Below are 16,552 nucleotides of genomic sequence, written 5' to 3' on the forward strand. Positions count from 1 at the left end.
TTTAAAGGCACAGTCCCATATTTATGCCCTCCTGCAGGTGTCCTGACTTTTTCTTAAAAAATGGGCAAATTGTCCCATATGTCTCCCGCACATCTTCTGCAGGCTGGATCCCTGCTCGCCAGTCCCCCACCCACCAGCAGTGAGTGAGTGGGTCAACTGGCTGACAATGCGGGTGGATGTGCAAGGCTGGTGGGAGGGCGAAGATGCAGCATATGAGGCCAGCTGCTCTCCCTACTGGTCCATCAACATAGTCCCTGCTGCGTGCTGGCTCTTGGCCAGCTGGGCCCCACCCTGCATCCCATTTCCAGCCAGCACTGGCTGTAAGCTGTGGTGATTGGTGAGCGTGGGCAGGCGCCAGGCAGCAGCCAGTTATGTGTCACCTCTGCTGCCCACTCATCAGCCCGTTACGTGTTCCCCCTCTCGCTGTCCTCTCCCTGCTTTGACCCTTTGCTCCCGCCCCCAGCTCTTCCATATCCCCTCCAGAAGGGTGCGTCCCACTCCAAGCACTGTGCGGAGAACCAGCTCCTGGTCGGAGCGTTCAGATCACCAATAGCCTGGCCAGCAGGCTCCTTCCTTCCCCCTCTACCTCTGGCTGGGCTGGCACCCTGGGAAAGCCCAGGACCCTCCGGCCAGGGGTGCTAGCCAGGAGAACCTAAGCCCTGCATGTGCCAAAGTCCCTCACAGCATTGGCATGGAGAAGCCTCTCCGCCCCTCAGCTAAGCTGTAGAGTGGCGGGTCAGGAGAAGCAATTTCCAGCCTGTTCAACCTGCAGGCTCCACAGCAGCCCCTGGGGCAGGGGCTTAGCACCTTCTTCACCTGCGTCCCTGAGGCACCTTCATCTGCTGAGCCACCCCCTGGCCTGGTTCGCCAAATCCCCTGCAATCAGGTTCCCTAGGCCCTGGTGCACAATGCATCCTTAGGGCTTAACCCCTTCCTCTGCCTGCGCAGTAGCCAGAGGATAGGAGGTGGCTGAGTTATGTCGGTGGCCACCAGCAGCCTGGAGGTGTTAGCTGCCTTTCAACACTGTGTGTTTCAGGAAGGGACAAGCTTCTTCCAGCTATGGGGATGGGGGGAGAGAAGAGATGAGCTCTGCAAAGACACTGGCCAGGTCATCTCCGCCACCACCCTGCAGGTGGAAGCAGCTCCTGTCCCTTCCCTCCTGCACAGTGATGAAAGGCTGCTGCTAGCCACATTCTGATGTGAACCCTTGTAGAAATCTGGGGAGGGGGAGCATGTGACCCTGCGTGCCCCCTTCCCCCAACATGTTGTCTTGGGAAGAAGTGGTGCCAGGTACCAGGAGATGTGGGTCCATCCTGGGGGCCCAGCCAGGCATAGAGGGCAGAGAGCTCCAGACAGGGAAGGTTGCGTCAGTCAGTTACTCCCTCTGTGTGAGAGAGGTGTACAGGAGTGTGTGTGTGTCACCCCTCCCCATGTGAACCCTAAAGCCTAAAAGATAAGAAGGTAAATAAAAAGAATCCAACTTACTCAGTATTTCTTTTTAAAAGGGGCTCAGTCAACTTGATGTTAATCTGAATGTTTGTACGATTGATTGCTGTTGAACTTGCTTGAATATGAGTAATTTTACCAGGTGTCCTGTATTCAGCATAGGGAAATATGGTCACCCTAACAAAAGCTGAAGTCCTGGCACTGCTTCCATCTATCACTGCCCCTCCCTCTTAGATGTCAAGTGCATCCCAGAAGTGCCCAGAGGGAGCAGTCCCTATACTCCCCTAGGTGCATGGACTATGATTGTCCCTGGCCCTTGCATGGTAAGGAAAAACTGTTTTGTGCTGTGCTTACTGTACATCTGTGCTAGATCCATGGACAATCTGCCCCTTTACTAGCCAGAAGTTTTATTTGAAAAAATGTAAATTAGTTGGGATATGAATGATTCCCAGAAATTCTTAAATAATCTATGAAGAAATTGGGCCAAATTCATCCCTGGCCCACTAATTCTGCAGCATTGTTCAGTGAAAGCCCACTATTCTCCAGACTATTGCACCTCTCAACCATGGAGTTCTTTCATGTCAGTGTATTCCAGCTGGTACTTAATTGTCCCTCTTCTATATATGTGTGTATTCCAGCTCATGCACTGGTACAAAATCTCTTTATGGCAAATTGATTTAAGGACTGTCCAACTCAAACCGTCATAATCCATCAGCATAAACCAACGCATTTATATCCTGTCTATCACACAACAGTACTGTGGCAGTCATAACTTCCAAGATTTAGAATACACCACATAAATTAGTTAGGTTTTGTAAGCATGCTTTATGAGCGTGTAATTCAGAACAGTAAATTTCTAACAGCTTTGTATTAAATATGAAGATAAGCCATTGGAGTGCCACATCAACCCTCAAAATTCTGTCAATCTTTTCCTATCTGAGAGTAGAAAGTGGAAGCATTTTATATAAATGTGAATTGCTTAATTTTGTTTAGACATTTTCTTTTTTTAACAAATGATGCCCATTAAGGTAACTGTTGGTTAAAAATGACAGTCAGAGAGCTGCCTAGGCTAGCCTCAAGATACAAGCATCGAAGGACATGACTCAAAGTCCATTGGAATAAAGAAACAGACTACAGCAAACTTCATTGATTTTTGGATCAGGCCCTGAATGGGGCCCATGCACCCAGCATAAAATGGAGAAATCTATATCAGTTTTAAGTCCTGTTTCTTTCGAAGGGCACCCTGGTTACTGGGGCAAAGAAGGGACAGTCCAGCAAGTTCCTAGATTCAACTCCTCTCAAGATACAGGCTGTGACAAATTTTCATCTGGGAGTACTCTGTTATTAAGGACATTTCACTGGAGGCCTTACGCCCACTAATCTCATGATGAAAAGGACATATAAAAACATGAAAACTGTCACTCAGATGGCATGAAATGCAGAGCCTAGCTGAGCTCTTGAAATTAAAAACATCACATGCTCATTCTGAATTAGAGCTGCAAAGATATGGATACACTTAGCCTGCTCAGTTGCTTGTGCTAGTTTTTTTTACCCAACTGCTGTCCCATTTCATCCTCCCTGATCAGCAAGTCAGCAGAAGCCACCAGGTCTTTTCCTCACTTGCAGAGATACTGTGCCACCCTACCACAGTATTTTCATGTTTGATGCCACAGCATTGTCTGGTGCTAGATCATTACTCCTCTAATTGATGCCCAGTGGCTGGTGGGAGGGCTGATGTCATGCAATTTATAACTCTATGCTGATCCAGCAGATAGGTAGGTGTTATGAATCACACTAAGGGGGTTATTTACAAACATTGTAACTATCTGTCCATGCTAGCCAAGGAGAGCTGTGTGAAAGTGATCAAAATAGTTTCTTACATTTCATCTGCAAGGTTTCCCCTATTTCACTTCAGGGGATTTTCCTCCCCCAGACATCTGGCATTTCCATGAAATATCAAGGAAATCGTTATTTTTCTCTTCCAAACATGAAGGAACATGGAAATAAAAACACCTTTTACTCAAAATTCAGTGCTCACAGCAATTCAAGTGGAAGCAGGTGTTGTATCGAGACTGTTGAATGTTAATTTTTCTGTCCAGAGAGAAGACAGGCAAGAAAGTAGGAAAGAGAAAAGAAAAAAGAGAGAGATGTAAATGTTACTGAGTTCTGATGTTACTGGTCTCCTTCTCCCTGTTAATTTTTTTTTCTCCACACTGCCCCGGAGGGTGCTCCTACACACAGAGCCAGCGGTCTGATCATTGCTTCTTGTGTGTTGAGGCACATTATCTGTATCACTCCCAGTCAACAAATGGAAGTAAGCCTAAAGCCAGCATTTTTGCCATCTTTGCATTAAGCAAGAGGAGACAAAAGTGTATATGATGTAGCTTTGGTCAGCCAGTCAGAAGGATACAGAGATCAGCATCACTCAGCACAATACACCAGCAGCAAAACTCCTGGAAGAGCTGCATGTACAGAGCATCCTATGCATAAACCAGTTTGTTCTCCCACAGAGTTCTCAAAGCCTCCCTGAACACAGCTAATCACAGGAGAGATGATGATGGTGCATAGAAAGTATGGTCAAATTAATTAAATTAATAAAGGGCATAAACAGATAGAACAGATAAATCAGATAGAACTTCTAACCTGGTCACCAACCACGGTCTCTTCACTGAAGTAAATACATATCCAAATGATTAGTGAACACTGACTCCAAGAACATGTGGTGTGGGCAGCTTATTGTTCACATTTTGTACAACAACTTGCCACAGTTTCCCCCTGCTCACTTGTGAATCACAAATTAATAACCACCCTGACCATGTCCTTACTGCACATCAGCAAACAAGCACCACTATGGATCAGGGCTCTGCAGAATGTCAGAGGTGGAACCCCTGTGCAGGCTCTCCCAGCTGCTCCCAGAAAAGGAATGGGTTTGCACTCAGTCACTGTCTCAGACTGATTTGAGATGAGCTCAGTGGAAGAAGAGGCAGGCAACACAGACTGATCCTAAATCACTGAAAACAATGTTGAGTCTTGATAACTGAGTCTTAATAGTATGAACTAGACAGTCAGAATTGAGCCATAAAATAATTCTTTCAAGTGGCGTTTTTGTTCCTCTTTCCAAAAAGCATCAGAAAGATATTATCAGAAGAGTAGGGAATATAGCTTCAGTCTTCTTCTTAGCATCCAGACAACATGCCTCAAGTGGCATGTGACCAGGATTCATCACCAAATTTGGCTCGCTGGTTTGATCAATAGCTTCCCCAGCTCGGGCTGGGTACTGATGTGGAGTGCTGATCCATGTGACAAAAGTTTTTACCAAACAGTCGCAGCAGTCAATAATTGAATTTTCAGAATTTGACTTAAATTTTGCAAGTTTTAAGCTATTAGTGGTTTTTCCGTTGACTTTAACTAACTTCATCATGGTGATTTTTTTAAAAACAGCACATTTACGTTAATGCCAGTTTCAGGTCTCTCTATTAATTGATTATTGATGAAACTCCTGTTGGAAGTGGGGATCCAAGTTATCAAGGAGACAATTTCTGTAAAGGTAAATAATACTCCCTGCCAGAAAGAATTCTCACTCAGAACATCTATCTTTCAGCAAATCTATTTAGACAGGATTACAGCAGGACATCTTGAAGACACTGTCAATCAGCTGATGAATGCACACTGTTTGCAGGGATTTATTTTCTTGTCAGAGCCAATCAATTGCTCCAAAAACAAAAAATCAGCAATGAAGGAATTAAGAAAAGTGTCATTTAGTAGCCAAGAATACCTTTTCAATAAGCCTATGCTATAAGAAACAGATGAGGAGTTTTAGATGTACTCTGCTATTATACAAATGGAGAACATGTATGTGAGATGGTGCTCATTACTGTGAATTACCCCTCTACACGCAGGATAACATATCTCACTGATGCTTGTGCTATGGATTTTATCAAAAAACTTAAAAGTGTAAAATTTTTCCCTTATAGTCTCTCTTTCCTTCTGTACATGTATATGTATACGGGATATATGATTTGCCTCAGAAAAACGTCTTGAAAGTAGAATATTTGGGCTGAAAAGTATGTTATACCATAAATTAAACATAAGTTCTTTTTGGTCACTTATATGAGAGAAGTACATTTACATTTTCAAATGTGATCATTTATTAAAGTAGTTTGTGTAAAGAGATTGCCAGAGCACCTGGCCTGCCTGCTGGAACTCAACCTTTGGCTCAGAGTGACTACAGAACACTCATGAATGAATCTAAGGCTATGTCTACACTACAGTTTATGGCGCCAGATCTTATGTCGCTCAGGGGTGTGAATAAACCACATAAGTTATACCGACATAAGCACCGGTGTAGACAGCGCTATGTTGGCAGGAAGTGGTTTTATTATGCTGATGGGAGCACTCTCTTCCATCGGCATAGTGCATCTTTACTAGACACATTGCAGCACTGTACATGTAGATATGCCCTTAGTTTATTTTTATTATTTCTCACTACTGTGAACCTTAATTCCTTGAAAAGCTATAATTACTGGAAACATTTTTGATTAATATCCTCAAGGTTTACGGTAAGTGAAAATCAGTATTTAAAAAATATAGATGAATGCAATCATCCAACTGAGATATGATGGAGAAATAGTGTTTCTGCTGTTTGTCCTTTGCTATCCGTTTGTTTATAGTGACAGCTCTTTTATCCCCATGTTTATTTTATACTCTCTGTAATAAGTAATTTTTCCTCAATGTAATCAGAGAAATCAATACACTGATGGCTGTTCTTTCTTTGATGTGGGTTCATAACTCCCATTACCATGTAGATATGGAGGAGAGAATACAGACTATAATTAAACAAATTAACTTTTTTGTTGTTGGTGGCGGATTTGCCTCTATTTCTTGTTTCTGAATTGTCTGTAAGCTCACCATGATTATTCATGAATTTATTCATTAATATTTCAGTGAATGGTTTTTATGAGCACATTGCCTGTGTGTTTTCATGAAATGTTTGAGGTGAGTGCTTCTTTGCGTGTTCATTATTCGGAAGTTGATCTTTGGTCTCTGTGATTAGACATTTAAGTTACCTGACCATTTTTCTGATCCTTAGTTAGGAAATTTATTTTGCTATTTATTTATTTAGAAAATATGAACTTGTCTATAAATCCTTGCCCTGCAAATATCAAGCAAAAATAAGTCATCACCTCTCTCTATTTAACTAGGTGTTACAGTATTATACAGAATGAGTATTATTAGAACAGGTTTCAGAGTAGCAGCCATGTTAGTCTGTATTTGTAAAAAGAAAAGGAGTACTTGTGGCACCTTAGAGACTAACAAATTTATTTAGTTACAACAGTTAATTTTTGGTGTGTTGTTATGGAAAAATTAACACACCAATTATATACCCAGCAAAATAGACAGAGAAAAAACAGATACTTAGAAATTTGTTTACCTTTTTTTCAGAATGCAAAGTACATTCCCCCATCCGATTTTTTGAATGTTAACATTTGATAGATATGTCTAGTCTGATAAATGTGTAATCAGAGATTTCACTCAATTTAATAAAATCTCCAGAAAAGCAAGTCATAACTTTTCTAATAATGCTCATTCTGTATAATACTGTAACACCTAGTTAAATAGAAAGGTGATGACTTATTTTTGCTTGATAGTTTCAGGGCAAGGGTTTATAAACAAGTTCATATTTTTGAAATAAATAAATAGCCAAATAAATCATCTAACTAAGGATCAGAAAAATGGTCAGGTAATTTAAATGTCCAGTCACAGAGACCAAAGATCAACTTCTGAATAATGAACACCCAAAGAAGCACTCACCTCAAACATTTCATGAAAACACACAGACAATGTGCTCATAAAAAAACATTTTTTGAACAATTCCTCTACATTAGGACTGTTTTTCTTTTTTCCAGTGAAATGCTATCAGTAGATAAGCTGCGACTAAGCCAGTGAGAGATTAATTCTTCATTACCTTTTATGTGACCATTTCAACTAGGAAGCCCCAGGAGGAATACCAAAGGATCATTTGGCTATAAATGTCTGGCAATTTGTGATATTTGATTATGGATTTCAAACCAATACTTTCCAATGACTGAGCATGCCCAACATATATACATCAAATATCCTCTCCCATTACACTTTCTCCAAAACTTATCCCCATTTAAATGCTCTCTGTATATTAACCTGACTGGTGAGGTACCACTGAAGCAGTATCTTCAAGAAATGTTCTTACATTGTGCTAAAGACTGAAGTAGCTGGTCCTCTTTTCCAGATCAAACCCCATTGCTCTGGGGTAATTTGTCTATCCACATCCTTTTCCCAGCATGTCATATGTGGATACTTCTTTATTAGAAAAGTTGTCTGCAAAGATGGATATAAATTAGAGTTTCCTTATTGATCAGAGGCCTTCACTTTTATTAAAGTTAGCTTCTTGTACAAAACAGATTTTCCAGAAAGCTGAGGAACATAACTTGAAAGCTGGGAGAGTGGGAGAGTTAAGGTTAGTTTTGATCTTTAAATCAGTAGGGAAAGTTTCTTTACTGAATAACTGGCCAACCACATGTATTCCATGGCTCTTCCAATCTTTAAAGATTTCTGGTTTGCGATTTGTGTTAAGAACTGGATTACAAAGAAAATAAATACATCTCTTAGTTCTATTCCAAACCCATAGAGTAGCCTTTGCTAAAGAATGTTTATAAATATTCGGTAGGTGTGATTTTTTTATTAATCCGTGGAAGCTTAACAATGTTTACACTACCATAAGTTTCTTGTTCAAGAAAGATCCAGTGTTTGGCTGGCTTAAAGTGCTCCCAATGCCTACTGTTTTGAGCTGCGTGGCTTGATAATACCATAGAATATTTGGAACAACTAATCCTCTCCGTTTAATGGGTCTCTACAAAGTATCTGCATTCACTCTTGGTCTTTTCTCATTTCATATAAATTCTAACATCCTTTGAATTCCTGCTAAGGTTTTATCTGGGATGATCATGGAAAGATTTTAGAAGCAACAAAGTTATCCTTGGCAAAATGTTCATTTTGACTGTGGCTATTCTTCCTAACCAAGGAATTGCATAGTTCCCTCAGCACTCCAGTTCTTTTCTCATTTGTTAAAGGAGTGGTTTGACATTTAAATCACAGAGCTCCTCTAGGTTGTTTTGATTTGAATTCCCAGTTATCTTAGAGAATTTGTTGTCCATTTGTACCTAAATGTTTCCTTAAGTTATGACTTTTCATAGTCTGACAAATTTATAGCTAGCATTTTAGATTTGGCATAATTTACTCTAAATCCAGAAGCTTTTCTAAAGTCATGGATTTCTGTAGAAAACTCTTTTAAAGGAAATATTTGGTTTATTTAAAAATATTACACCATCTGCATGTGAAGCTATTCTCTGATCAGTTCCTGCAATGTTCTTATTTTATGTGTAAAAGGCTCTATGGCCAGTGCAAAAAGAAAAGGAAACAATGGACCTCTTTGCCTACAAGTGTGGTACCTTAAGAAATCACTGGAAATTTGATGTCTCAGAGAGAGTGCACTTTAGAAAATGTGGGGTCTAGGAAATGTTAGGATCCTTAATCTTTTCCTCACTTCTTTGCACACGAAAGACCATTATGCTTGGCATATGTGAACACCACGTTTAAAGCTAGATAGCCACTTAACTAAGAGAGAGAGAAAGCTGAAAGTACAGATTCATTGGCTATCTATCAGCCTTTACATTAAATGTTCTTACTGCGGTTCAGCTGTTCATCCCTTAAAGGGCCTGTGGAGCCAGGGAACAGAAAACTGAGGCCTAAGGAGAAGCCCAGCAGACAGATGTTGGGAATCAGCAGATCCAGCTAAGCAGTTGCTAATGATTAGCTCTGATTCCCATATGGAAGATATAAGTGGGGACCAGCCCTATAAGGGAAGGAGGGCCAGGAGAGACAAATACTTCCCTAGTAGCAGAAGATTGCAAAAGGGCAGGGAGTTCCTGTGGTTCCCCTGAGGCTCAAGAAGGGCTATGAACTTTGAGCTACTGGGGCGTAGATGACCCTGCAGTATCAGTCCAGGTTAAGACTATCACTTGCTATTTTTTAATTTAATGGATTTATTTATTTTTGGAGGTGCGGGAGAGGGAGAAGGGGGAATTGTGTGGCAGAAGAATAAAATAGCTTGCATAGAAAGCTCAAACAGAGCTGGGCATGGCTGACTGTTTGGTCCCTAAGCTGGTGGACAGACCCACCACGTGGTAGAGAATATGGTCAATGCTGGCTGCTGCCCAGGGAAAGCATGAATCCTGGAGCCCTACTGAAATGAATAGGAGAACCACAGGAACTACAATGTCAGCAGCTGCAGCGAATTCTGACCCAGCGGCAGCTCCAGCAGCAGTGGCTACTCCAGCAGCTCCAGCTACAACATCAAAAGTTACAGCGAAAGGAGCAGGAGCAACAGCAGCAGTTTATGCTTCGTCTGTTGCAAATCAGAGAATTGGCGCCCACAGGCATGGCCACGATTACCTGTGGAGGAAGGAGGAGTCCTCACCAAAATGTGGCTCTAAGATGACCTTTAAGTCTTCCTAGAGACTTTTGAGTGGGTATCCTGGACGCACCAGTGGCCCCAGGAGGAATGGACCCTTAAGATCAGACCCTACTTAAGAGAAGAGGCCAAGGCAGCATATTTTGCCTTGGGAGTGGAGTTGACAAAAGACTATGGGAGACTTAGAGCTGCCATCCTAGACTGCCTAGGACTTAGTGAGGCAAGCTATCATCGGCAATTCTTACCTGAACCATTCGCTCTAGATTCTCGGCCAAATGCTGTAGCCCAGAGAATCTGGGATTTTTGTTCTTGTTGGCTGAAACCAGACATTTGTTCTCCAGCAGAAACTGTGAAATGGGGGATGTTGGAACATTTTTGCCAAAGTCTCCTGTTGGGACTCAAGGAGTGGGTCTGCTGCCACTAGGTGACTGATCTAGAAGGGGAGGAGAGAGACTGGGTTCGGAAGGTCCCCTTGTCAGGGAGAACATGTGTTGGGCACAGCACTCTCTGGAACAATAGTATAACAGAAATGCCTGCCTCCAGGCTTACCAGCTGTGTGATAGGGTTCTCTTCTGCTGCCCTCAGAAGAATGTCAACTGCTGGCAAGTGGCAAGGGCATTTTGAGATTCTCAGGTGCGTAGGGGAAGTAGTCTAAGAGGTTTGACTGGTGGACAAGAGTCAGGGATCCCAGATATATTATGTCAACCTACTGAAGCCCTGGAGGTCCCAGGGGTGTGTCTGGCCTATGTCCAAAGCCAGAGGATGAATTTGGTCCGTGGGGATGGGGATGTCAGACACCAGGGTCATGCACAGATGCACCCTTTGGGGAATACCAGTCCGCAGCTCAACAGAAGAAGGCCAGAGAACTGGTTAAGCATTTTGGTGATATCCTTACTACTAAGCCTGGGTAGACTCAACTAATCAAACACTGCATACAGCTGAGACCTGGGACCTGTGGCCAGAAGAGCCACTTCCAGATTCCAAAGTGGTTGAAGGACAGTGCCATGAGCGAAACAAATCCCGGGCTGACCCAGTTGTACTTGCCTCTGAAGTCTTATACATTTATGGTTCACCATTGAGCCAGTGCCACACATATGAATGCAGACTTCTTCCCCCCCCCGCAAGCCAGGGGATGGGGTGGGGAAGATGAAGAGTGCGTGTCTGACTCCACTATTGGAGGGAGGGGGAATCTGAGTAGAGGGAAGTCTGTCCCTTTAAGGGCCTGCAGAGCTAGCTAGCAGTAACCCCCAGCAGGCAGATGTTGGGTATTAGCAAATCCAGCTAAGCAGCAGGTAACGATCGGAAGAACATAAGAATGGTGATACTGGGTCAGACCAATGGTCCATGTAGCCCAGTATCCTATCTTCTGACAGTGGCCAATGCCAGGTACCTTGGAGGGAATGAACAGAACAGGTAATCAGAGGCTAGGGACACTCAAAGCATGGAGTTGCATTCCTGACCATCTTGGATAATAGCCATTGATGGACCTATACTTCATCAAACTTATCTAGTTCTTTTTAGGAGATCTGAGTGAGGACCCAGGTCTGTCATAGGAGGAGCATCAGGAGAGTAACAGGTCCCTGAGCAGCAATAGAAGACTGCAACAGGTTGGGAAGGTCCAGTGGTCCCACTGAAGCTCAAGGAGAGCCTTGTGAACCTTGAGCTACAGGAAGGGTGGGGGGAATAGAGGACCCAGCAGTACGAATCCAGATGAGGACTGACTTTTGTTACTTTTCCTTTTTTTTCTTTTTGTATTTGTGTGGCATAAAAATTTTAAAAAGCCTGCATAAAAAGCAAATACAAAGGTATATTTTGCAGAAGAGGTAGAATGTTAAGGTTCCAAGAGTACAAATACACACACACAAAATATAATCAGAACAACTTTATATTCTATTTGTATAAATGAATGAACAGATGACACTGTGCCATGACGTACCCAGGAGATTTTACAAGCTGAAAGCTTAAGCTTTGTAATTTATGTTTAATAATTTAACACATTAATAATATGTTAGATTTGGATTGTTGAACATAAGCATGGAGATTATTTAAATGAATATTTAATTTTTATTCACCTTGCCAGAAGAAAGAACATGTTTTTAATTGCCTGATATAAAAATTAGAAAAATGATCAGCAACAAAGTAATTAAGAAAATGTTAAAAGGAGAACTTATATATCTTATCTTTTTCCCAGTCAGAATGATTACCTTAATACACAAAGTTTCTATGTGACTTGGCATTATTTCTAACTGTGAAACAACCCTGTCATAGTAGTTTTGTGCTACAAGTTTGTTTCCCCAGAAGCAGAATTACAGGGTTTAAAGGAATTATATTTGAAGATCTGATGTTTCTTTAATTAACATAGTTTTGCCTTCTTTTGGTAGTCCATATATGTTAACACCATAGGGGTGAAAGTAACATAAAAGACTTACCGGTATAGGGGCCCAGTTCCGGGCTCCCAGAAGGGGCCGGACCTTGGGAGGAAGGAGCAGGGCTGGGGGCGGGGTCAGCCTCCCCCAGCCAGGCATTCAGCACTGCCTGGCTGGGGCGAGGGCCGGGGGGGGGTGCTCCAGTGGCAATTGAAAGGGACCGGGGCTCTGGCTACTGCCATGGTAGTGACGGTGGCCAGGAGCCCCAGGCCCTTTTAAATCACTAGGTCCTGGGGCAGCTGCCCCTTTTGCCCCTGCCCCTGCCTGGGGGGGGGGCAAAAGGGGCAGAGACATTAACATCAGTTGTGTATGGGCCTGTACCAGTGGCCACTTCTTACTGGTATGCCATACTGGCCCATTTTCACCTCTGCACAATACACTACAGCAGGGGTGGGCAACCTGCGGCACGTCAGGGTAATCCACTGGCGGGCTGCCAGACAATTTGTTTACATTTGCACGGCCGCCCGCAGCTGCCATTGGGAGACAATGGGAGCTGCAGGAAGTAGCGCAGGCCCCAGAGATGTGCTGGCTGCCACTTCCCGCAGCTCCTATTGGCCTCGTGTGGCCTGTGGGTTACAGGTTGCCCACCACTGGACTACAGGGTGTATACTTAGAATAATGATGATTATATCTTACATTTCTATAGTGTCTATTCCCGAGGGATCCCTAAACCTTTACAAATTAGGGCTCCAGTGATCCTGCAATCGTCATATCATCCTTATCTAGAGGACCAGATGGACCAGCTTCTGGCTGTTTGCTACCTAGTTAATATTTCACTCCATTGTCTCATCTCCATTCAGGGATGATGATGATTTTGGAAATCTCCAAGATTCTTCTGGGTATAAGGAATTTCCCTACCATCTTTGTTCTTCTATCGTGAGAGAATGCATTTGTGGAGATTCCCTGATTTTTTTAATTTTTGGGAGAGGAATCTGGTTAATCTTTAGATAAAAGTTTCTTATTTTTCCTTAATTCTGCTTCTGTGAAGATATCCTTTGACTGGACTCCCACTCGCTCCGCTGCTTCTTAAAGATGGGAAGGAGGGGATAAAGTAACACTTTCAGTGACTATTTCCCCCCATGATTTCATCTTTCCACACCCATTTTTGGGTGTCCATTACACTTAGAATTTGGAGAGCACTTTTCTTCCTCTTCAAAGAGCTGAAACAGAATGTTCTGGAGGGCACCTCAGAATGAGTCTCACCTGTAACTGAACTGTGCCTTCATTCACACTTAGGTGCTGCTAAACTAATGAGTGTTTGCTCTCATGAGCTGCAAGTTGTGCACATCCTTTACAACTATCCAGTACGTACCATATCTGTGCAGTCTCCATTCAATGCTCCTTATGCTTGGCCATGATACTAGCTCATTGTTGCTTGCCTGCCATTTTGGATTTAATAGCATTGTATGTTTTCCCACTAGTGATATTTCCTCAGGTCATTATTCACGGGGCCATACAGTACTCCTTATTCCTCCTCAGCTTGCCTATCACCCACTTGTCAATGCTTCCACCTTTGTGTGTGTGTGTGTGTGCACACACGTGCAAGTTGCACATTATTTAGCCTGCTTGTGGAGGGGCTCCATCCTGCACTCCCCACAATGTTATAGATGTTTGTGATCATTCTATTTTTAAAAAAGTACAGGCGGGTTTTTTTATGAACAAAAGATTCACTTATAGGAATTATAAGGGATGGAAATGTTCATACAAATTGATTTGAATGCAAAACAGAAAGAATGTTAACAATGTTAATAAAACTAATAAGAAAAATACAGAAGGCAGCACTTGAAACCATTAATTATATAAGGGGTTTCAACACTCAGACTGAGTACTTTCTCTTGTGGTAAGTGGTATTGGTCCTTTAGAAGCGCAGTTGATCCAAAACTTTCTATTATGACTCCTCTTAGAGATTATGAGAGTTCAAGTATTTTCTCATGATATTCAGTCCTTGACTATGTAGGGCCAAAGTGAATTCTTTCTATACAAAGAAACGGTCAAATTCCAAGGAATACAGTTTAGTATATACTGCACATATATAACAATTGCAGCATTAAAGATATTTTGTGCTCAGCTGATCTGTCATAACTGCAACAATGTAAACCTTTAACTCATGTCTGGAGCATTCATTTAAAGGAACTTCCACATTGAGTGCCAAATCCTGAAGCTCTTACTCAGCGTTATTTATTATTATTTATATTATAGTAGTGCCTAGCGGTCTTAGCCAAGATCAGAACCCAGTTGTGCTAGGCCTGGTACGTACAATCCATTTCTTAAAGAGCTCACAAAGAATCTAAATAGACAGGACAGATAAAGGTTGAGAGGAAAACAGGCAAGGAGAGGGGACTTGTCTTACTCAAGGTCACACAGCAGATCAGTGTCTGAGCATGGAAGAGACTCAGATCTCCCAGCTCCCATCCTTATTCACTAAAGGACACTGTTTTACATTTGAGCGTATATGCTTCCCTGTCAAAGCAAATCAGACACCTCTCCAGCATTGTCATCATTAGAGACCAAGTCCTGGAGGTTTTGTTTTCCAGTTAGGTCAGACCTCTTCACTCTCCCTTTTCTCTTCCTCTCCTCCCAGAAAAACACAATCTTATTTATCTAGAATGATGTTGTGCAAAAAGCTGCTTGTGAAACTGTATGAACATATTGCTGTTATCTTTACTCTCTACTTTACTTAGAGAAAAGTAATGTTAATAAGGAGTCGTTATGTTTTCTCGTAACAAAGCTGCTGTATACTATATATTGAACAACAGTTTTCAATGAAATGTGTCATAAATTAGTAATCAGAAAACATTACTTTTATGCAAGACCCTTTTTATACAGGACCTTTCTTCTTGAAAGACCTCCTCATTGCAGAACTGCTACCCCCGCTGGGTGGAATACAATAACTGGTAAACAGCATAAAAATACTACAGTGCAGTTTAGAACAGGGAATGAAGAATATTGTATCCAACTGCAATGGTAGGAGAATTTTTGGCCTGCAGCTCATTATTAGCCAATGAGTAATTTGTCCAGGACATCACCGTTAACATCTTTATTCATGTAAATAATGCCATGGAATCCTTAATGAGCAGAAGCAATCAGAACCTCAGTTTTAAGATGAATGGTTATGTTAATATATAATGATTTTCTGAAAGTATTAGCTCTATTTCTATGCCTAAAGAATATATAACTTGTAATAACATTTAAGTTCTCAATTTCCCCCTTGTGATAAGAAAAATTGAATATTTGAATAAAAAAGTGAGGATATTCTGGGCCTAATACAAACTGATTTTTTTCTGCTAGGCACGTGGCCACCAAAGAGAAATTGAGGTGTCACCAAGGGCTTTTCCCTCCACCAGAGCACATGTCTGTGGCCAGTGCTGATCAAAATGTGATTGCCAAGGTGCCATGGCCAGGGGGCACTGAACCAGTTTTCCCCTCATCATTTGCTGATGGGGCTTCTTTTGGTCTCACATTGGGAATGTAAGTGAAAAACCCAGAGGAAGCTACTATGGGTAAAATCCCACCCTATGGAGCAATGGAATCTGTTTGTGTAGGGAGGTGTTGTCATAGGGCTGCCCTGTCTAGAGCACCACTCAAACCAGGTATGCCCGACTCAGTTTCCCCATCAGTGGCTCCAGAAATAGTGCAGACAGTCTGAGTATACATGTAGCCTTTGCAGGGTTAATGTATTATAAACAAAAGCCTTGTGTACATAAGCTATAACAAAACATGTCCCACCGTCTATCAACAAACAGTCCAAGTGTCTCTCAACACATCTCACCCCAGCCTTCAGCCCTCTCAGGCCCTCTAGCTGAGCAGGCACCTCCCTCTGCTGTTCTCAGCTTTCAGCCCTCTCCAGTCTTCTTTGGCTGTGACTGTCTGGCACAGGTGCCTGCTGACCTTCCTATCTCCTTCTCCGCTTAGCCAGAGCGTCGGCCGCAGCGATCATTATCCATCTGGTCCATTCCTGCGCATGTGCAAAGGCTTGACAGCCTGAGAGACCAACGTTGGAACATACTTGGTGAACCCAAGTAATATGGAGTCTGCCTCTGGGCAGAATTTTATTTCAGATGTTACAAGCCACTCAGAGAACAGTGTTCACAGGAATGTCTTGTGGCATCCATGCCATCCATGTCCGAAAAGCGTAAGGCGCCACCTGTGGACAATGGCACCAGTAATCTGTAGA

Source organism: Eretmochelys imbricata, chromosome 8 (assembly GCF_965152235.1).
Source record: "Eretmochelys imbricata isolate rEreImb1 chromosome 8, rEreImb1.hap1, whole genome shotgun sequence".
Lineage (NCBI taxonomy): Eukaryota > Metazoa > Chordata > Testudines > Cheloniidae > Eretmochelys > Eretmochelys imbricata.